The sequence below is a fragment of the Vicia villosa genome, unplaced genomic scaffold (assembly GCF_029867415.1).
Source record: "Vicia villosa cultivar HV-30 ecotype Madison, WI unplaced genomic scaffold, Vvil1.0 ctg.001217F_1_1, whole genome shotgun sequence".
NCBI classification, from domain to species: domain Eukaryota; kingdom Viridiplantae; phylum Streptophyta; class Magnoliopsida; order Fabales; family Fabaceae; genus Vicia; species Vicia villosa.
Window position 1 is genome coordinate 214793 of NW_026705539.1, and position 21985 is coordinate 236777.

The window sequence follows — 21985 nt, forward strand, 5'->3', positions numbered from 1 at the left end:
CGGCGACGATAAACCTCGCTCCTCTCTCTGATCAGAGAATCAAACACCGCCGTGAACTCACCGCACTCCATCTCACTTCACTCTCGTTCTAGTCTTCCGAAACTATCTTAGCTCTATGCCCCAAGCCGAACCTACGACCTAATTCCCAAACTACAGAAGGTTGAAGCGTGGATTCAAGCAATTGGCAACGATTCAAGCAAGATATCACTCACGAGCATCAGAGAAAGCTATAACATACACGATTGAACGAGAAGAACGCGTAAAAGAACCTGATCAAAATTTTTTATGTTCCGGCGCGGCGATGAAGGCGAATCTTCCGGCGAACTCGAACTGGTGAGTATCTCTCGTTCCTTCTCTTCTCTGTTTCGCCTTGCTCCTCCTCTTCTTCTACGCTTTTGTTTTCTTGATTTGCTCTTCTTATTCTTCTTCTTTTTTTATTTTTCTGCTGCGCCCTGTTGTGTTGTTGCTGTGCGTGATTGCTGTTGTCGTCTGAGAGCTGATAGATTAGGACGGTGGTGGTGGAGGTTCAGAGAAGCTAAGCACAAGTTTGTTGAAGCTCTAATGGTGAGCTTCAACTACTTTATGGACGTGCGTGTAGTGAGAGTTATGGGTGATGAAAGTTGCAGAGGGAGTTCTGAATTGGGAGTGAAAAAGGAGGAAGATGAAAATGGTATGTGTGGAGTGATTGAAGGTGATGAAGAAGTGTGAGAATGGATGAAGGAGGAATGGCGGTGAATGAGAAATGTGGTGATTATGGCGTGGGACTTAGGCTTTAGCACCCCTTCATTCAAAGTTTACAAGCGAAACTATGATGAAGATCTGTGATCGTGCCTTTTGGTCCCCTTCTGCAGGTGAATGGAGCTGACTTTTTATACGGGCAATGATTGGGTAATGATCATGAATTCTTGAATGTGGGACTAACATGATTGCAGCATAGTTCTTTCTGATTTCTTGAATGTGGGACTGATTGTATTTATTTGTTGCAGAATGTGTAAACTTGTCTCCTTTGCTTGGCAGGCCTTGGATGCTTGATGGTGAATGGAGCTATAAGTTTCTGAATTATGCATTTGTTTTGACTGAGTTACAAACTGGTTTTCTTTTCGAAGGGCTTATGAATAGCATGGCTGAACTTGCTTATTTTTGTTTGTATTTTGATGATGGGATGTGAAGAAAGAATTTAGTATATGTGTCTGTTGTTTTTGAACTGGTTTTTCAAATGAGTAGTTGAGCTGTTTGTGATATTTTTTGTGAATGCAATGGCTGTTGGTTCAAGTCAAGTACTTTCTTCTATTTTTCTATCTGCCATAGAATGATAGTGATGATGGCCTATTGGTGCTGTTTTATGCAGGCTGAATGTTAATGGAGTCATATGGTGCGATGCAGATTCACCGTGAGCCGTAAGTTGCTGTGACTGGTTTTATTGAATGCTTTTTCTTTGAATGTATGATGTATGTGTGGTATGGTTTATGTGTTTGAATCAAATTGGGTTTGCTGCAGGTGATTAGCAATCGGGTGGGAGTTAAGAACTGAACTAAAGTTTATTTGTGAAGGTCGACTTTGTGCTGATTTTCGATGTGTGCCTTGGGTGATGACAGGTACTGTTCATGGTTGATATGTGAGTCAAAAGAAATTCTGAATTTGTCTCTGATGCATTAAATGCTAGCTAAACTGTTATGGATTTTTGGTTTTGGATCTGATTTTGTGGGGGCTGATTGTCTTAGTTCATATGCAGGTTTTGGAATTGATTCAGATATGGCTGCAAGCTGTTTGAATTGTTATGTGTAGGGTCTGTTTTCTTTTTGTATTGAACTAATGTATGTTAATACTTAATGGATGTGCTTGGTACTGGCAGTTGGTTTTGAATAGTGGCAGGTGTACATGACTTGAAGATGGCTTGAATATTGTGATGAGTGTTTGGGTGTTGAACATCAGCTGACTGCAGACAGCTCTTGAATATGCTGTTAGATTTGAGTCTGAATTTGGTTTTATGTATGGCTGAACCATGATGAATGATGATACTGAACTGAGACATTCTAATATTGCAGGTTTGGAGCAGCATGAGGAAGTGAATATTGTGGCTGAGTGACTGCTATGGTTGAATGGGATGGGACTGATTTAATGTTGGCTTGATAGTGCCGAGTCGGATTCAAGTGTACCTCAAGAGTGTTTCGCTTTTTTTGTGATCGTTTTGAATTATGTATTTATGGTGCCAGTTTAGGTATGTATTGTATGGTAGTTTTGAACTGTGAAGGTAGGGTAGGCTGACTCATGACTCATGTATGTTCACAAATATGCAGGTCTTTTCTCTCGGATGGATGCAAGATACGATGACTTGATTTGAACTGATATTGGCTCCGAAGTGTATGGGACTGTTAGCAAATGGATGTAGAATGTATTTTTATGAACCAAGACTTATTTCAAATGTATTTTGGAGTGTATGTGAATGTATGTATTAATGCAAGACTGTATGATTGTATTGGCTTGTTTGACGAACTCCCTGTAATAGCTTCTGACCCATGTAATGATAGGGATGTTGAATGGAACTTGTATCCTTTTAGACATGACTGAAAGTTTGAATTGTAGTGCAAATAGATTTTAGCTTTTTCTTCCTTTCAAAATCAATTTGAAAATTCCTCCTTACACTTTGAAACATCAAATCTTTTGCCATTACTTTACTCACCATGCTTGAATCCAACTACCAATAAGAAAGCCTTTAGTTATAGCTTCACTCTTGCAATGATTTCAAGAAAACTCCTCATAGACTCCAATCCTTGTGATATTTGCATCAAGTAGCACCGAGGTAAAATGAAAATCATAAACTTCTTTGGTCAAAAGTCAACTTTCCATGGTTGACTTTGACCAAAAAGTCAAATCCTTAAAACTTTGCTTCTAAACCTATAGCTTAGCCACATTAACACCGTATACCATTCTTTGTCCGAATTCACTCTTGCAATGAATCTCTAGAGCAGTGACTTGCGTCGTGAGTGAAAACGAAACTAAACTTCAAGGGATGAACAAATCCAAGTGTTGAGAAAAAGCCCACGATGATTACAAAACCATACCATAGATGTATCAGTAAACCTCAATCCATGATCAATTGAAAACTTCAGTAGAAACAAGCCTGCATGAACTCTGAACCCTGTGAAACCTCAGCTCTATCTATGACCTCGATCCCATGCCGAGTTTATTGATTAATGATGCATGTTATGTTAATGACCTAATGGGAGGTATGTACATGAGATTGTGAAATGCATAAGCCAGTTAGAAATTAAGGGTAGGACAAATTTGGGGTATGACACATACTGGGGCAAATTATCTCGAGTATTTGTGATGCCAAAATCCTCTGAGGGGAATTCCTCCGTAGGTCACGAAGCTTGGGGCACAAACTTTTGAGTTATCTTGTCTCTCCCCAACCATAGGAGTTTATTTCTCCTGGAAACTTGGTCTCTCCCCAAGCACGAAGTTTATTTCTCCCGAGAGTTCGTTCCATTTCTCAAGCATAGGAATTTATTTCTCCTAGGAGTTGTCCTACTTCCCTAATCAAGGCTCGTTACCTGGATTTCTCATCCCTAACATGGTGAATCGAGGGAATCTCCTCAAACTGAAAATCCTCCAAGCAGTGGCACATGGTGAGAAGTCAGAAATCATCCTTCAAGTCAAAGAAAAGTGCAATATCTATTGGCACCTCCACATGGTCCTTAACACTAAGGGGATTCTCCCTGGTGTTTACCTCACTAATGCCTTTATTTGGCACTCTGCATATAGTATTCACTGCATATATGTAATACGGTGAACTGACTTTTTATCAATTGAAATATCGCGGTAAGCAAGAGTCGCCACCGACTTTTATTTTATCCAAACTAAATCGGAAAGGCTAAAAGAAACAGAAAAAAAAACCTTTTAAAGAAATCTAAGTTCGGGGGGTAATTTATGCAAAGGGAAGGTGTAAGGCACCCTTTGCATCCATGGTTTTCCATGGGCTCTTAATTGCTTTGCTTGCTCGTTTGTTTAGAAAATGTAGATGAAAGAGATAGGGACTTTAGCTTGTGAATAAGCGTTGCCCTTTTGAAAAATTATGAGAAAGAATATAATAAAAAGGTTTGAGCATTGCAAGGCAATTAGGGGCAATTACCTTAAACTCAGATGATACGTCTCTTTTTAGCCTTTCAGAATGAAAGGGTCTATCCTTTCCATAAGAGGGCAGGAAGCCTTTCGTTTGGAGGTTGAAGGGTCATCGAAGCATCCTTTGCCATAAGACTGTCCCATGCCATAGAAGGGCAGGTAGTCTGAGGCAAGGATCAGAATAAGCCATTTCGTAGGCAGCCAGAAGATACCTCAGCCTTTTTCCGTAGGCAACTTCCGAGGGTCGAGGTCATATTTGTGTATCGAAGGCAGCATCATTTTAGGGTCTCATGACCTTTTATCGAGGCAACATGGCTGAGGTATCCTCATATTCGAGGGACATGGCTTATTCTGCAAAAAACACGAGGCAACGGGCAACAAGGCAACAAGGCAACAGAGAGGGTTACCCCAAAGAGTGCGTGTGTGCAACAATCACGTGATTATGTTCAGATATTTATCTTTTAATTAGTTATTCTAATTCAGTTTAAGGCTTGCACTCCCTAAGATTACTAACCACGCATTTAAATAATATAATCAAAACAGATATGGGGGAGGGGACAATGAAACCAGCGGATCCCTTAATAGGGTTTGACATAAGTAATAATAAACAAGGTTAGAGTTTTAGGGTTACCAAACTCGTAGCTTCGGCGGTCATCAAACCCTGAAAATTGAAAAGGAAAGAATAAACAGAAGAGAGTGAGTGTATTATTTGTTCAGAGGCAACTAGGGTTAACCCTAAAAATATAGACATAATAATACAGAAAAAAGGCTAAAAGAAACTTAGCTTCGGTTGATGAAGGTTGAAAATTGGAGGTAGTTTGAAGCATTGACTCTGACTATCTGATAATTAAATAGAGAAATAAGAGGAAGTGAGTGTAGAAGGATTTCATTGACAATGGGAATTAAACCCTAATTAAATAAAATAACAGGCAAACATATTTAAATAAGAAAAGGTTAGAACTTAGCTTTGAATTTGACGTGGCGCATAGTCGGGGTATATTGGAAGAGCAACCCTGAAAAAGGCACAAAAAAAACAAATATTTTCAGTGTATGGAATGATCGTCGTAAACCCTGATTAGAGTACGAATTGAATAAAATAACATAAGCGATTTAATTAATTATTGGTCTCGCGACCTAATTAATTAAATCGAGAAGAGAAAATAAAATCAGACACACAGGTATTTTTTATGAATTTTTTGGAGTTAAAATAAAATATATATGAATTTTTGAAAATATAAGTAAATAATATAATTATAAGAAAATAAATAAATATATAAATATAATAATCTAAATATGTAGAAGAAATAAATATAAAAAAATGAAATAGAATGTTATTATTATATAAAAAGAAATTTTTTAGAAAATATATATAGTTTCTAAGTAAAAATAAAAATAAAATAAATAATAAACAATATATATATAAATATATAAATAAGTGAATAAAACATTATGTAATTAAAAGAAAAAAAAATTGAAAAAACTTAGCTGGATCCAGTGTGGCTGGCTTGCACGGTCTATGATACGCCTGCGTCCCCAGAGGCGTTGGATTGGCATATGGGGTGATCTGAGGATGGATGATTGAAGGTGTAACGTGGTCATGATGATGTTGCGCGTACCCGATCTGCAAGGAAGACTTACCATAGAAAAAAACAAAATAACTTGTGTGAGGCAGGAATCGAACCCACCTCCTTGCACTCGTGAAAGTAATTTGAGATCTCCTCCACTAGGCCATTGATAACACGATGTTAATGATATCGAGACTAATTATAATATAAGAAACATAATTGTTAATTAAATTTAAAAAAATCGCGCCCAGCCAGAGGATCTTCTTCCTCGTGCGTTTTTGTTCTGCAAAAATGGTAGAGACTTCTACCTACAGTTTTTCGCCGTAGATATATGTACTTGCCCAAAAAACCTGCAAATTTCCATCGATAAACACCAACAAATTATCCAGATCGAATCGGAATCAATTCATGAACCCATTGGATCTAATAATTCGTCCTGAAATTACGTTAAATCAAAATCCCTCTTTTTGAGGATTACGAACCCTAGCGATGGCCTACGGCCATATCTGCGTCAAAACTGAAATTAAGCAACCCAGAAATAATCCGTGTGTTCATGTGAATAAGAATATTATATCATGTTTATCATGCGTGAATGGTATGGTTTGATACAAGGGAAAAAAAACTGCAAACCGTGGTGATGGTGAGCGTGAATTCGCTGGCTCCAGTTAATGATAGGAATTGTATCACGTCCAGAAAATATCAGGGAATTGCTTCAGATGGTTTGTTTGGCCTGAATCGAACAAGAACTGCCTTTTCTGCCTCCTCTTGGATCAAGGTTTTGTAAGCTCTTGAATAGGATTCTTGTGCCCAAAAATTCGTCCCCTAGCTTCAGCATCTTATGGTCTTATATGACAACAAATTAGGTTAAGAATTCTGACTTAAATCTTTTTCAAATCGTGAAGATTGATATGTGATTGGAAAGAGCTCCGAAACTATATGAAAATGTTCTATATTTGTTTTAATTTCACCAATCAACTTCCAATCTTTCCTTTGGCTTGCAAATCAACATTTAATTGATTTTGATCAAATTAAATGCTGCAATTTTCTTAATTGACTTCCCTATTATTTATCCTTGATTTAATTTTGAATTTTATTCAATAAAAAAATCTAAAATAAATAATATACCTAGTGAAACAATGCAATGATGGGATTGGACTTAAAAACATTAACAAATATATATATATATATATATATATATATATATATATATATATATATATATATATATATATATATATATATATATATATATATATATATATATATTAAAAACTAAAAACTATATATAAAAAAAAACTATACTAAAATACTATTTAAACACCTAAAAAAAACTATTTTTTATTCTTTTAATATTCCATAATTTTTATAATAAACAAATGAAAAATATCCTAATTAAATAAGAAGGATTTAGCAACGAAATCATAAATCAAATAAAAGGAAAGTTAGAAAAAATGGAAAAGGACTGTCAGTAGCAGGTTCCGAACCTGCGATCTCATATCTGCCAACCTTACCTACTTACCAAGTACGCCATGTCAATTAATCGAAATAAAATGACACTTATAATTATACGAGGGCAAATTTTGGGGTATGACAGCTGCCCCTGTTCAATCTTCTTATACCTGAGGGTGTAGATTGGCTTGTGTGCCTGTCGGAATTTGAAGGTAGAAGAGGATTGAACACTAGAATACCCAGGAATTTGCCCTAGCTGAAGTAGGGACTTTTGTCGGAGACGGGCTTGAAGATGCCATCCAGGTGTTTGGAAAAGATGTATGATTGAGATGGGCTTAAAGATGCCATCCAGCTTGATAGACTTGAGAGTCAGAATATGTCGTACGTTAAACTATATCCGAGCTCGAAGTATTGAGAAGTGTTTGTTGGAGATGGGCTTAAAGATGCCATCTGGATGTTGGGAGTGTGAAGTGAATTAATTGTAGTGACTCTAATGTCATGACTCTATTGTCGTAGTGTCGTGACTTGATTGTCATGACTTCATTGTCATGATTGTTCCTGAACTGAATACCGGGATTAGATATGTGACTCAATCGTCGTTACTCCATTGTCGTGGCTCGGTTGTCGTGATTCCATTATCGTGACTCAGTTGTCGTGATTCCATTATCGTGACTCAGTTGTCGTGATTCCATTATCGTGACTCAGTTGTCGTGACTCCATTGTCGTGGCTCGGTTGTCGTGATTCCATTATCGTGACTCAGTTGTCGTGATTCCATTATCGTGACTCAGTTGCCGTGATTCCATTATCGTGACTCAGTTGTCGTGACTTCATTGTCGTGACTCAGTTGTCGTGATTCCATTATCGTGACTTAGTTGTCGTGATTCCATTATCGTGACTCAGTTGTCGTGATTCCATTATCGTGACTCAGTTGTCGTGATTCCATCATCGTGACTCAGTTGTCGTGATTCCATCATCGTGACTCAGTTGTCGTGATTCCATTATCGTGACTCAGTTGTCGTGATTCCATCATCGTGACTCAGTTGTCGTGATTCCATCATCGTGACTCAGTTGTCGTGATTTTCTCTGAATTGAGTGTCATGATTAAATCTGTCTCTTTCTTTGATTGTGTCAGCACCGTTCGCAGTGGCTGAATTAGATATTGGAGATATGACCGTGTCAGTACCGTTCATAGTAACTGAATTAGATCACATATATTGTTTATTTGCTTGTACTTGTGTCCTGAAAAAAGTAGAGTTAGTTTTTATGCAATGTTATGATGCATGTGCTATGAGTTTCTCAAAATAAATGAGAAACTTGTATATGAGATAATGTATGCAATGTATGAACATGTTTATGATATATGATGTCAGAATATGATTTTTTGTCCTTGATTGAGAAAATAAATCTCTGCATCATTGTGATTTTGATATATGCTCTTTTTTGAAGATGCTCAGCTGAAGATTTATGATTTTGCTTGGGGATGACCAGTAACTTGATGTACCTTGACTGAGAATAAAAGATATTAGTAAACCATGTTGGAGAAGAGCAAAGTGTTGGAAAACCGGTAGTGTTGAAGATGTAAACTCTGTTGGGGAGCCATGTCTTTGTCAGGGCAAGAGTATTTGAAGATATCTTCTTAGTGATTACTCTGTGGGGATATGATCTCGTGAACCTGGATCTGTGAGGAGACGTGGATGAAAGTTGCCCCCAGTATTATAGTAACTACCATCCCTGGATTTGATTAGGATACACCACGGAGTATTGATCAAGATGTCAACTGGACTTGCATAGATTTGCCCCTACTAGTAGGAGTTTTGGAAAGATTCTCCTCGCGGGGACTTTATGAGATGTGTACCATGGGCGACATGCCTTAGTATTTATTATGATGCCCCAGATTGATTGGGAGCAGCGTGCCCTGCCCCTTGTATACATAGGAGATATTGTTTCTCGGAATAATCTTGTCTGTCGGGATAGCTTTCAGTCATTAGTTATACCATGTGCAAATTCATTTTGATGCTAACATTTGAAATTATGTAGCAGGATATGCTTAATAATGAATTCATGAGATGCAATGCATACGTTTGCCTTGATTTTTTGAAAGCATTTAAACAGAAGATGTAAAAAGCGTGATATTTGTAAAAACATGATATTTGTAACAATGTAATTTTTGTAAAAACGTGATATCAACTCGGCATTTGTGGTAAACCTTAAGGAGTCAGGATACCTTTGTTATGACAGTATACTTTCGAACTAACCATGCTTCAGTTAGGACTTTTGAGGGTTGTAACGTGGCTTGGTTCACGGTTTAAGAAACAAAGGATACTGGCTCAAAATTTATTTATACCCACCCCCTTCTTCGTGATGTTCTTCAGTCCTAAGCTTAGTTAATTCAACTTATGCATTCAGGTTCCAAGAGACTTTTGGATTTGCGCATTTGATAATGTTGATGGTTCGCAAGTAAAGAGAACTTTTGAGATGGCAGTCACTTCTTCCTTTTGGTAGTCACAACATTGTGTTGTTCAGGATTTTATTGACTTCTCTTTTTTCATCTTTTTGATATCCCTACCTTTTGCCTGAACTGTCTATTTTGAGCTTACAGTCAGCGGGATGCCTTGATTTTTGACTTAGCAGGCTTTTCTTTGTATATATGTTTTTTCACTTTTTTCTTTTCGAAAGATATTGACTGCCTCTCTTAAGGATTGATGAACTCTTATTGGTTTTTTTTATTGACATTTCCAACACTTCTTTGATGTGTGCGGATGAGCGCTTGTGATTGAAACCTTTGTTGAAAGGTGTGCTGAATGATTCTCTTAAAGTAGAATGCGTAGCCAAATTAACTAAGAACTACCCTGCCCTAGGTTATGATCAGCGGGTTTTGATTAGTACAAGAAAGAAACTTCTACTTCTTAGGCTCAACGGGGTTGACGAGGGATTAACATCCTTATATCTCCACTGTTTAGGAATTGAAATAATGCTTGTACATCGTCAACATAGTCCGTTCAAAAGCATACTGTATGAGGTTGCGGTATCGTTTTCGTCATCCTCCCTCAAAAGACTTACAGCTTAGCAGGAGTTGAGTATCACAAAAACATATGCAAAGTAAAGACATAATTTAAAATGAGTGATAGCGAAATAATTTATTCAAGACAAACATATGCAATGCACTGATGATGATTATTAAAGCAGATAATGTCTATCATAATTCGAATGTTTACACAAACAGAATAGGAATTTGCAAACGAAAGTAAAACTAATGATTAAAAGTTTATCCTTCTAGCCATCCACATTATTAGCATCTACATTAGGAGTCTCAGGAGGATCAAACTCAACTTCTCCAGCATCGATCATATCTTGAATTTTGTTCCTCAATGTCCAGCAGCTATTCGTATCATGACCAGGACTATCAGAGTGGTATGCACACCTCATTTTAGGATTATAGCTTCGAGCAGAAGTGCTAGGATTCTTAGGGGGATCCTTTAGAGTGATCAACTCTAACTTCAACAGGTGCTGTAGTGCTTGAGCCAGTGACATATTGATCTTTGTGAACTGACGCTTAGGCGTGTCTTGCGTGCTTTGACTACTTCTCTGAGGTGTCGGTGTGGAGATCAAAACTGCCCCAACAGATTGGCCATGGTTATTATTTGAATTTGACTTCCCACTGAGAGGCTTCTTTGTAATACTTGAGGTTGTAGCAGCTTGAATCTTACCACTTCGGATGCCATTCTCAACGCGTTCCCCAGTCAGTATAAGCTCAGTGAATCCAGATGACGAACTTCCCAGCAAATGACTATAGAAAGGGCCAGTCAGTGTATTCATAAACATATCTACCAACTCTCTGTCAGTCAAGGAAGGTTTGACTCTTCCAGCTAGATCTCTCTATTTCTGAGCATACTCCTTGAAACTTTCCTCGGGTCCCATAGACATGCTTTGTAGTTGGATGCGAGTTGGTGCGAGGTCAGCATTGTATTGGTATTGCTGGTAGAAGGCAACAACCAAATCTTCCCAAGTATGGATGTTGGTACTTTCCAGTTGATAGTACCATTCGAGTTGAGTGCCAGATAAGCTTTCCTGAAAGAAATGGATCCAGAGCCTCTTATCAGCAGTGTGAGGCTGAATCTTCCTTACATAAGACCTCAGGTGCATCTTGGGACAGGAGATTCCATCATACTTAGCAAAGGCGGGAGTTTTGAATTTTGGAGGAATAACAACCCCAGGAACAAGTCCAAGTTCTTCAAAATCCAGCCCAGGTACCTTCTGAATTTCCACACTTCTGAGACGCTCTTCTAACATCTTGTATTTGTCATCGGGATGTTCGCCCTCATGGTAATAGTCCTCTTCTTCTTCAGAGAGTTTGGCAGAATCGTGGTTACTTTTTGCATCGGTTTTGATACTAGCATCATCATCTTGCTCATCCTCATCACTGTCTTCAGAGATTTCAGCATCCTTGAGTTGCAGGATCGGTCTAAGCTTTTTCACTCGAGTCTTCTTACCTTCTTTGGGAGTTTCTGCTTCTTCAACCTTTTTGAGAGGGCCTTTGAACCTTCTTCCCAGATTGAGAACACCTTTAGGTTTCTTGGTCTTCTTTTCCTTCTCGGTCAGAAGGGATTTCAGCTCATCTTGCCCCTTGGACAAATTCAGAATCAAGGCTTGGAACTCAGTGTTTTGAGCTTGGAGATCCTTAACTGATTGTTCGAGATTCATGATGCTGAAATAAACAGCGAGGAAGGATGAGAGACCTATTGTAAGAAACCTGTTATGCGATGTTATGAATGCAAATGCAATGCTTTCAAGGATCTTTAGGCATTTAGTTAGCAACATTAGAAAATGATTTGGTCGCGTCTTTGTCTTGGAGAAATCTGAATTTTGTCTTTGCATGTCTTTCTTTGAGAATCAAGCTCACCATATCGAGTGGGTTATCGCCTCTGATTCAGGATACTCTTAAATTTGAAGGCACATGGCTAGAGGAAAATAAATCCCCTTGCCCCTTGATAGGTACTGAGTCTCTGAATTGGAAGGTACGTGGCCAGAGGAAAATAAATCCTCTTGCCCCTAGGTAGGAATTCAGTCCTTGATAAAAGCACCTGAAATTGTGCGCCCTAAATTCCTAAGATCCTTGAGAGGGTTAGTTGATCATGTTATGCTTATGATGTCATGATGTCATGATGTTATGCGGATGCAGTTCATTAGTCCTATTGTGAGATAGTAAGGACAAACAAGTCCTTTCAACAAAACCTGCGAGGAAACGAAGGTTAGTAACAAACACAAGCAAGTCGCGCAAGTCACACAAGTCACACAATTTTTGGCTTAAGTCTTGCATGGAGTCTGATCAGGTGTCCTTCCCAAGGGTATTTCTATGGATAAGGAGATTTCAGCAACAGGTTCTATGAGTTATCCAGAATTGTCAGCCCTTCTAAAGCACCCTCGGACGTGATGCATTTGCACCACGCAATGATACTTTGAGAAAGAACCTATCTGAATTGTAGCATCGGGTAGCGACTAGTTCTTAACATTTGTCAAGAGTAGTCCCCCCACTATGTTCCTAAAGGCCAGGATGGGTTAAGGGTAACTAAAGGTCCTTGAGCTCCGGCGCACCCACAGACACATACATAGACCTCCCTCATTTTAGAAAGGTGTGCATATGCTATGGAGTCCTAACTCAAGCGTGAACTTCATATTGACTCATCTCCCACATATGTGAAAGAGGTCCTTATGACTATGCCACTCCTAATCTTAAGTGTTCTTGAATCCGGGAATAGGATTCGTCCTTCAGTTAATTCCCAAAACGCCCCTGAAAAATAAAACAAACAAAGCAAACAATAGAAAACATTTAAGTGAATCCTAACCTTTTAAGGTAACCCCTCTTAATCGAAAAAGTCCCCAGCAGAGTCGCCAGTTCTGTAATACGGTGAACTGACTTTTTATCAATTGAAATATCGCGGTAAGCAAGAGTCGCCACCGACTTTTATTTTATCCAAACTAAATCGGAAAGGCTAAAAGAAACGGAAAAAAAACCTTTTAAAGAAATCTAAGTTCGGGGGGTAATTTATGCAAAGGGAAGGTGTAAGGCACCCTTTGCATCCATGGTTTTCCATGGGCTCTTAATTGCTTTGCTTGCTCGTTTGTTTAGAAAATGTAGATGAAAGAGATAGGGACTTTAGCTTGTGAATAAGCGTTGCCCTTTTGAAAAATTATGAGAAAGAATATAATAAAAAGGTTTGAGCATTGCAAGGCAATTAGGGGCAATTACCTTAAACTCAGATGATACGTCTCTTTTTATCCTTTCGGAATGAAAGGGTCTATCCTTTCCATAAGAGGGCAGGAAGCCTTTCGTTTGGAGGTTGAAGGGTCATCGAAGCATCCTTTGCCATAAGACTGTCCCATGCCATAGAAGGGCAGGTAGTCTGAGGCAAGGATCAGAATAAGCCATTTCGTAGGCAGCCAGAAGATACCTCAGCCTTTTTCCGTAGGCAACTTCCGAGGGTCGAGGTCATATTTGTGTATCGAAGGCAGCATCATTTTAGGGTCTCATGACCTTTTATCGAGGCAACATGGCTGAGGTATCCTCATATTCGAGGGACATGGCTTATTCTGCAAAAAACACGAGGCAACGGGCAACAAGGCAACAAGGCAACATAGAGGGTTACCCCAAAGAGTGCGTGTGTGCAACAATCACGTGATTATGTTCAGATATTTATCTTTTAATTAGTTATTCTAATTCAGTTTAAGGCTTGCACTCCCTAAGATTACTAACCACGCATTTAAATAATATAATCAAAACAGATATGGGGGAGGGGACAATGAAACCAGCGGATCCCTTAATAGGGTTTGACATAAGTAATAATAAACAAGGTTAGAGTTTTAGGGTTACCAAACTCGTAGCTTCGGCGGTCATCAAACCCTGAAAATTGAAAAGGAAAGAATAAACAGAAGAGAGTGAGTGTATTATTTGTTCAGAGGCAACTAGGGTTAACCCTAAAAATATAGACATAATAATACAGAAAAAAGGCTAAAAGAAACTTAGCTTCGGTTGATGAAGGTTGAAAATTGGAGGTAGTTTGAAGCATTGACTCTGACTATCTGATAATTAAATAGAGAAATAAGAGGAAGTGAGTGTAGAAGGATTTCATTGACAGTGGGAATTAAACCCTAATTAAATAAAATAACAGGCAAACATATTTAAATAAGAAAAGGTTAGAACTTAGCTTTGAATTTGACGTGGCGCATAGTCGGGGTATATTGGAAGAGCAACCCTGAAAAAGGCACAAAAAAAACAAATATTTTCAGTGTATGGAATGATCGTCGTAAACCCTGATTAGAGTACGAATTGAATAAAATAACATAAGCGATTTAATTAATTATTGGTCTCGCGACCTAATTAATTAAATCGAGAAGAGAAAATAAAATCAGACACACAGGTATTTTTTATGAATTTTTTGGAGTTAAAATAAAATATATATGAATTTTTGAAAATATAAGTAAATAATATAATTATAAGAAAATAAATAAATATATAAATATAATAATCTAAATATGTAGAAGAAATAAATATAAAAAAATGAAATAGAATGTTATTATTATATAAAAAGAAAATTTTTAGAAAATATATATAGTTTCTAAGTAAAAATAAAAATAAAATAAATAATAAACAATATATATATAAATATATAAATAAGTGAATAAAACATTATGTAATTAAAAGAAAAAAAATTGAAAAAACTTAGCTGGATCCAGTGTGGCTGGCTTGCGCGGTCTATGATACGCCTGCGTCCCCAGAGGTGTTGGATTGGCATATGGGGTGATCTGAGGATGGATGATTGAAGGTGTAACGTGGTCATGATGATGTTGCGCGTACCCGATCTGCAAGGAAGACTTACCATAGAAAAAAACAAAATAACTTGTGTGAGGCAGGAATCGAACCCACCTCCTTGCACTCGTGAAAGTAATTTGAGATCTCCTCCACTAGGCCATTGATAACACGATGTTAATGATATCGAGACTAATTATAATATAAGAAACATAATTGTTAATTAAATTTAAAAAAATCGCGCCCAGCCAGAGGATCTTCTTCCTCGTGCGTTTTTGTTCTGCAAAAATGGTAGAGACTTCTACCTACAGTTTTTCGCCGTAGATATATGTACTTGCCCAAAAAACCTGCAAATTTCCATCGATAAACACCAACAAATTATCCAGATCGAATCGGAATCAATTCACGAACCCATTGGATCTAATAATTCGTCCTGAAATTACGTTAAATCAAAATCCCTCTTTTTGAGGATTACGAACCCTAGCGATGGCCTACGGCCATATCTGCGTCAAAACTGAAATTAAGCAACCCAGAAATAATCCGTGTGTTCATGTGAATAAGAATATTATATCATGTTTATCATGCGTGAATGGTATGGTTTGATACAAGGGAAAAAAAACTGCAAACCGTGGTGATGGTGAGCGTGAATTCGCTGGCTCCAGTTAATGATAGGAATTGTATCACGTCCAGAAAATATCAGGCAATTGCTTCAGATGGTTTGTTTGGCCTGAATCGAACAAGAACTGCCTTTTCTGCCTCCTCTTGGATCAAGGTTTTGTAAGCTCTTGAATAGGATTCTTGTGCCCAAAAATTCGTCCCCTAGCTTCAGCATCTTATGGTCTTATATGACAACAAATTAGGTTAAGAATTCTGACTTAAATATTTTTCAAATCGTGAAGATTGATATGTGATTGGAAAGAGCTCCGAAACTATATGAAAATGTTCTATATTTGTTTTAATTTCACCAATCAACTTCCAATCTTTCCTTTGGCTTGCAAATCAACATTTAATTGATTTTGATCAAATTAAATGCTGCAATTTTCTTAATTGACTTCCCTATTATTTATCCTTGATTTAATTTTGAATTTTATTCAATAAAAAAATCTAAAATAAATAATATACCTAGTGAAACAATGCAATGATGGGATTGGACTTAAAAACATTAACAAATATATATATATATATATATATATATATATATATATATATATATATATATATATATATATATATATATATATATATATATATATATATATATTTTAAAAAACTAAAAACTATATATAAAAAAAAAACTATACTAAAATACTATTTAAATACCTAAAAAAAAACTATTTTTTATTCTTTTAATATTCCATAATTTTTATAATAAACAAATGAAAAATATCCTAATTAAATAAGAAGGATTTAGCAACGAAATCATAAATCAAATAAAAGGAAAGTTAGAAAAAATGGAAAAGGACTGTCAGTAGCAGGTTCCGAACCTGCGATCTCATATCTGCCAACCTTACCTACTTACCAAGTACGCCATGTCAATTAATCGAAATAAAATGACACTTATAATTATACGAGGGCAAATTTTGGGGTATGACAATATAGCATTGCATCCTCAAAAGCGTAGCATATCCATCAAAATGGAGCATTACGCCATAGAAAAATTCAAACATGCATACAAAGCATAAGCCAGATAATACAAATCAACACTCAATCAAGATGACGATACTTCCCCACATAAAATATTGTCCTTACAAACTCCAATTGATATCTGCTACTACATTACAAATCTCCTTATGCCATGGTGCCGATACCTGGTATCCTTAATCCCCAAAAGAAGTCTCATTTTCTCTCTCCAACGTGGATTGGATACAATGTCTTTCTTCGTCAGAATTGTTGTCTCCGAGGTTATTTCCCGCATGCTGCGTGCATATTAGAGTATGAATGACGATGGGCATTCAACCCATCTCATTTTTCAATCATTTGGATAACCATACTTGGTGTGTGGCAATTCGAACGATTGCCGCTCTTGAAGAGTTACACCCCGCCTTTGGCCTGAGGGATCAATGTAATTCTAATGCTTCACAAGCATCCATATCTCCGTAATCTCCAATGGTTACTATCGCCTTCTTGTCGAGTCTAAGCGTTATTAGTCTCGTCATGGTTATTTCCCGTGTGCTGCATGCAATTAGAGTGCGAATGAGGGTGGGCATTCAACCCATCTCATTTTTCGAGCGTTTGAATAGACCATACTTGGTGTGTGGCAATTCGAACGATTGCCGCTCTTGAAGAGTTACACCCCGCCTTTGGCCTGAGGGATTAATGTAATTCTTATGCTTCGCAAGCATCAACATCTTCGTGATTACGTCTTTTGATCGAGTCTAGTCGTCACTAGTCCCCGTGGTCCCTTCCCCGTACGGGAAAACTTTTCAAGTCCAACCACCGTGTTGTCAAAGCCCAATTCCTAACCTGGCAAACCCTTTCAAAGCCCAGTTTCTAACCTGGCAAACCCCTTTCAAAGCCCAGTTTCTAACCTGGCAAACCTTTTTCAAAGCCCAATTTTCAACTTGGCAAACCATTTCAAAACCGAACCCCGATGTTGAGTCTTAGATCGTACGAGGTCTATTCTGTCCTGAAGATCGTACGAGGTCTTCTCCCGATGTTGAGTCTTAGATCGTACGAGGTCTATTCTGTCATGAGGATCGTACGAGGTCTTCTCCCGATGTTGAGTCATAGGTCGCACGAGATCTTTTCCTTTCAGTTTTGAGGATCGTACGAGGTCTTCTCCCGATGTTGAGTCATAGGTCGCACGAGATCTTTTCCTTTCAATTTTTGAAGATCGTACGAGGTCTTCTCCCGATGTTGAGTCATAGGTCGCACGAGATCTTTTCCTTTCAGTTTTTGAAGATCGTACGAGGTCTTCTCCCGATGTTGAGTCATAGGTCGCACGAGATCTTTTCCTTTCAGTTTTGAGGATCGTACGAGGTCTTCTCCCGATGTTGAGTCATAGGTCGCACGAGATCTTTTCCTTTCAGTTTTGAGGATCGTACGAGGTCTTCTCCCGATGTTGAGTCATAGGTCGCACGAGATCTTTTCCTTTCAGTTTTTGAAGATCGTACGAGGTTTTCTCCCGATGTTGAGTCATAGGTCGCACGAGATCTTTTCCTTTCAGTTTTGAAGATCGTACGAGGTCTTCTCCCAATGTCGAGTCTTAGGTCGCACGAGATCTTTTCCTTTCAGCTTTGAGGATCGTACGAGGTCTTCTCCTGATGTTGAGTCATAGGTCGCACGAGATCTTTTCCTTTCAGTTTTTGAAGATCGTACGAGGTTTTCTCCCGATGTTGAGTCATAGGTCGCACGAGATCTTTTCCTTTCAGTTTTGAAGATCGTACGAGGTCTTCTCCCGATGTCGAGTCTTAGGTCGCACGAGATCCTTTTCTATTTTGTCCTGAAGGTCGCACGAGATCTTTTCTTTCCTCTCTTGTTGTCGAGTCGATGTTGAGTCGTGGATCGCACGAGATCTATATCCTTTCAGTCATTGTTTCATGAAACATTTCTTTTGGGAACCTTGTATTGGCACCTTAGGCTACGTTACAAGCTATCACCCTTCTTCCAATTACTCACTGTAAATATGTCCACCAGAAAAACAAATTCCTCTCTTTCCCCAGTAGATATCAAAACAAAAATAAAGAATAAAGACCACTCCATCTCCTCGGGACAAATTTCGGGTCTTTGGTATTTAATCTTCTTCTACTCCGAATGTTCGAAAGGCTGACGCCAATCTCACCTTCGAGTATAAGACGATTAAATAGGGGCAGCTGTCATACCCCAAATTTGTCCTACCCTTTAATTTTTAACTGGCTTTAGCTTCGCATTTCATCTGCATACCTCCATTAGGACATTAAATTAACTCATGTATCATTAATGAATAACTTTGGCTTGGGATCAAGGACCTTAAAAAGTGTGGCATGATTCACCTCGTTCTTCTTTGAATTTTGACTTATGGATGGGAGCTTCTATCATCAACATCAGAGGCTTAATGGAGTCGGTCCTTGCAGCTTGGTTCAAGTTGGTTTTAATATCATTTGAGAAATCGGGCCACTTCATTACAGGAATTATAAATCATTAATTGGCTTTGGTTCCTATGCAAGAGAAAGAAGTGGATTCGTTGGGATTCATTTTGTCAATTCAAGTTGATTCATCTTTAAGTCAATTGATTGGGCTATTTGCAAATATTGGATAAGAGATATTGCATTGTTTCAAGTCTAGGGACTTATGGTCACGTTTTGACTAAGTCCATCTTAGGATAAATTTTGGGCATGTTTGTTAATGCTAAGGATTCAAACTTTATTCAAGACACCAAAAGGCCCTTACACTCAAGGAGTTCTCATTACAAGTTCCAAACCTGTTGTCAATGCAATATTGTGTTACAGTATCCACCTTATCGTGTTACAGTATCCACCTTCATGATCCAACCAAGGTTGCAATCAAAAGATAAAAAAATAATAATAAAAGGGCTCGAAGCAGTTGGCAATACTGATTCATCAGATTCCAAACGGTTCCATAAGCCAAAGCATAAACATTACATGTCCCTACAAAATTTGCCAAAGCATAAACATTACATGTCCCTACAAAATTCACATACAGTATCTCCCTACACCACTCAGCTACCATCCCATTACAAAACAAAGAACCATATTTCAAAGTCCAAACAGAAGTCCATCTATGAACCACAATTCAATACACAGTCATAAAGCATTCCCACCAATCCACTTCAGTCCACAATAAACCCCAAGTAAATACATTTGCACTAACAGGAATTGCTAAACTCATTTTCTAGCTATCAGCACCCTGACTGTATAGTTGATTCTAATTGATTCACCGATCCATCCGCGGCATTTCATCGCGCCAAGAGTAGTCAGCATTCAGGAGCAAACCTACATCAAAACAAAAATACACACTAAACAGTCCACGCCATAACACATCCGAAGCCGCCCTGCATTAGTTCAGAAAATGGGAAAGCAAAAAGCAGTTAGAATCGGTCCCTGCACGCATCAAGAAAAGCCATACAATTTCACACCAATGCCATAACCTAAATATTCCAAACAGAACCAAAACTCTTCATCAACTTCTTCCACCAAGCCATTTTCGATAGTCCACAGTTTCCCAAAACCTGCATATAACAACAGAAACCAGTTCATTCACACTGTTAGTACATACACATCAAAACCAATACAATAACCTTGCACAAGACATCAAAAATCCGATTCAGCTCACCATAACTGCACATTTCCAAATCAGTTCAGAAACAATTATTCAAAACAGCCCTGCACCCATTCTTCTAACCGATTCATAACAGAACTAACCACCATGTTCTTATTTTTCTAACCACCAATCAATTCTCGAAACAATTCCCTGCATCACGAATAAACCAGCCCTGCACAAGTAGATACAAAAAGGAACAAACCTCATTTCAGTTAAACAACCTTTAACTAACTTTTAACAGTTACTAAACTTAACAGAATTCTAAACTTAACAGAATTCTAAACTAACTGCCTCTAACCAACTTCCCAACCACCAAAACAGAATTGTAACCAACTTCTAACCCTCATAACCAACTCTCAATCTCACCCTCCATTGCTCAGAACCGAATCTCTAATCCAATGGTTCAGCTAACTCCACCTCCAACTATAAATCCTCTTCCCTCCACAATTCAAAGACCTTCACCACTTTTTTCCAAACACACGCCATTTTCACACACCATAATCCTTTCTTCACATTCTCCTCCATCATCATCTTCATCACTCTCTCACACTCATCTTCCACCTCCTTCTCCCTCCACCATTTTCATCAACCCTCTGAACCTCACCCTTCTTCATTCACACTCTTCAACCTTCACACAGACTCAATTTTTCACTCCACCACTCTTCAATCTCATCATCGTCATCAACAGAAATCAAACAGAAAAATAAGAAGAGGAGAAGGGAGTAACAAACTCATTACAGAAAGCTGAAAGAAGTTGCAGAATCACAAACCTGTGGCAAAAAAAAATCGCAACCGAATCCTCCAATTCATCTTCACGAATTTTCACCTCTTCATTCTGCGGATTTAATTCATCCATCACTCAACAATTTTCGACGGCAGATACATCCATATCTTCATCATCGCCTCAGCTTCACGTCGTGACCACACTATCAGAAACCTTCATCATCTTCATCTTGCTTTAATCTCCAACCTTCAAGACACCGATTGGTATCACCGCTCATCATCTCACGATCTCTAATCTTCATTCCTCGCATCTCAGCACCACCGCAACAACAACCATCACGCACAACAACAATTTCAGAAAAGATCAAAAGAAAAAAGAATAGTAGAAGAAGTGAGAAGCGCTGAGTCAAGAATCACCTGAAGAACCTCTTTACTTCCGTGCGTTTATTTCGCACGCCGACGAACGTGAATTCTTCCCTCTGGTTTTCGGTCCCTTCGTTTTTATCTTCGCTCCAAGTAAGCCTCTAATCCCTTAAGCGTTCTTCTACTTCCAATTGCGTGGTTTGAATGTTTCATCGGCATCTAGTTTAGGGTTAAGTATTCTAGGATTTCTTTGAAGATTAGATTTAGGAGATTGGGGTGATTAAGAGAGAAATATCGGTGAAAATGAGATGAAAAGAGAGATTAACGGATCGGAGAGTTAGAAGACGGCGAGGGTAGGTCACCGTAGACGGCGAGGGTAGGTCACCGTAGACGGCGAGGGTAGGTCACCGGAGACGCCGTTTGCTAGGGAGAAGACGAGAGGAAAGTCTGAGAATGGATGCGAAACGTCACAATGAATTAACCCTAATTCCCATTTTTTACATTTTTCTTTTAATTGATTTTTTTATTTGATATTAATTGGAATTAATTAGGACTAATTAAGATTAATTGAATACTAACCATGACATTTCAATTGGATTAATGTGATAATTAGGATAATTGAAGTTCTGAACTAATTGGATGGATCAAAACACAATGCATTTGGGCCAAACAATCCACACCCCCTTTCGGTCCATGTCG

At 38.2% G+C, this 21985-nt stretch overlaps 1 long non-coding RNA gene across 2 annotated transcripts; it reads right to left on the reverse strand.

Moving 5' to 3' along the window:
* Positions 1-19490: 19490 nt before the first annotated feature.
* On the reverse strand, positions 19491-21735 carry LOC131634072 (uncharacterized). 2 transcript variants are annotated; one of them, XR_009293470.1, is made up of 5 exons: positions 21341-21735; positions 20971-21234; positions 20213-20372; positions 20028-20108; positions 19491-19931 (listed from the first exon to the last, which is right to left on the reverse strand). It is a non-coding gene; the product is annotated as an uncharacterized LOC131634072 (long non-coding RNA). The 2 variants fall into 2 exon arrangements; XR_009293469.1 differs by having other exon boundaries at positions 20971-21735.
* Positions 21736-21985: the final 250 nt, after the last annotated feature.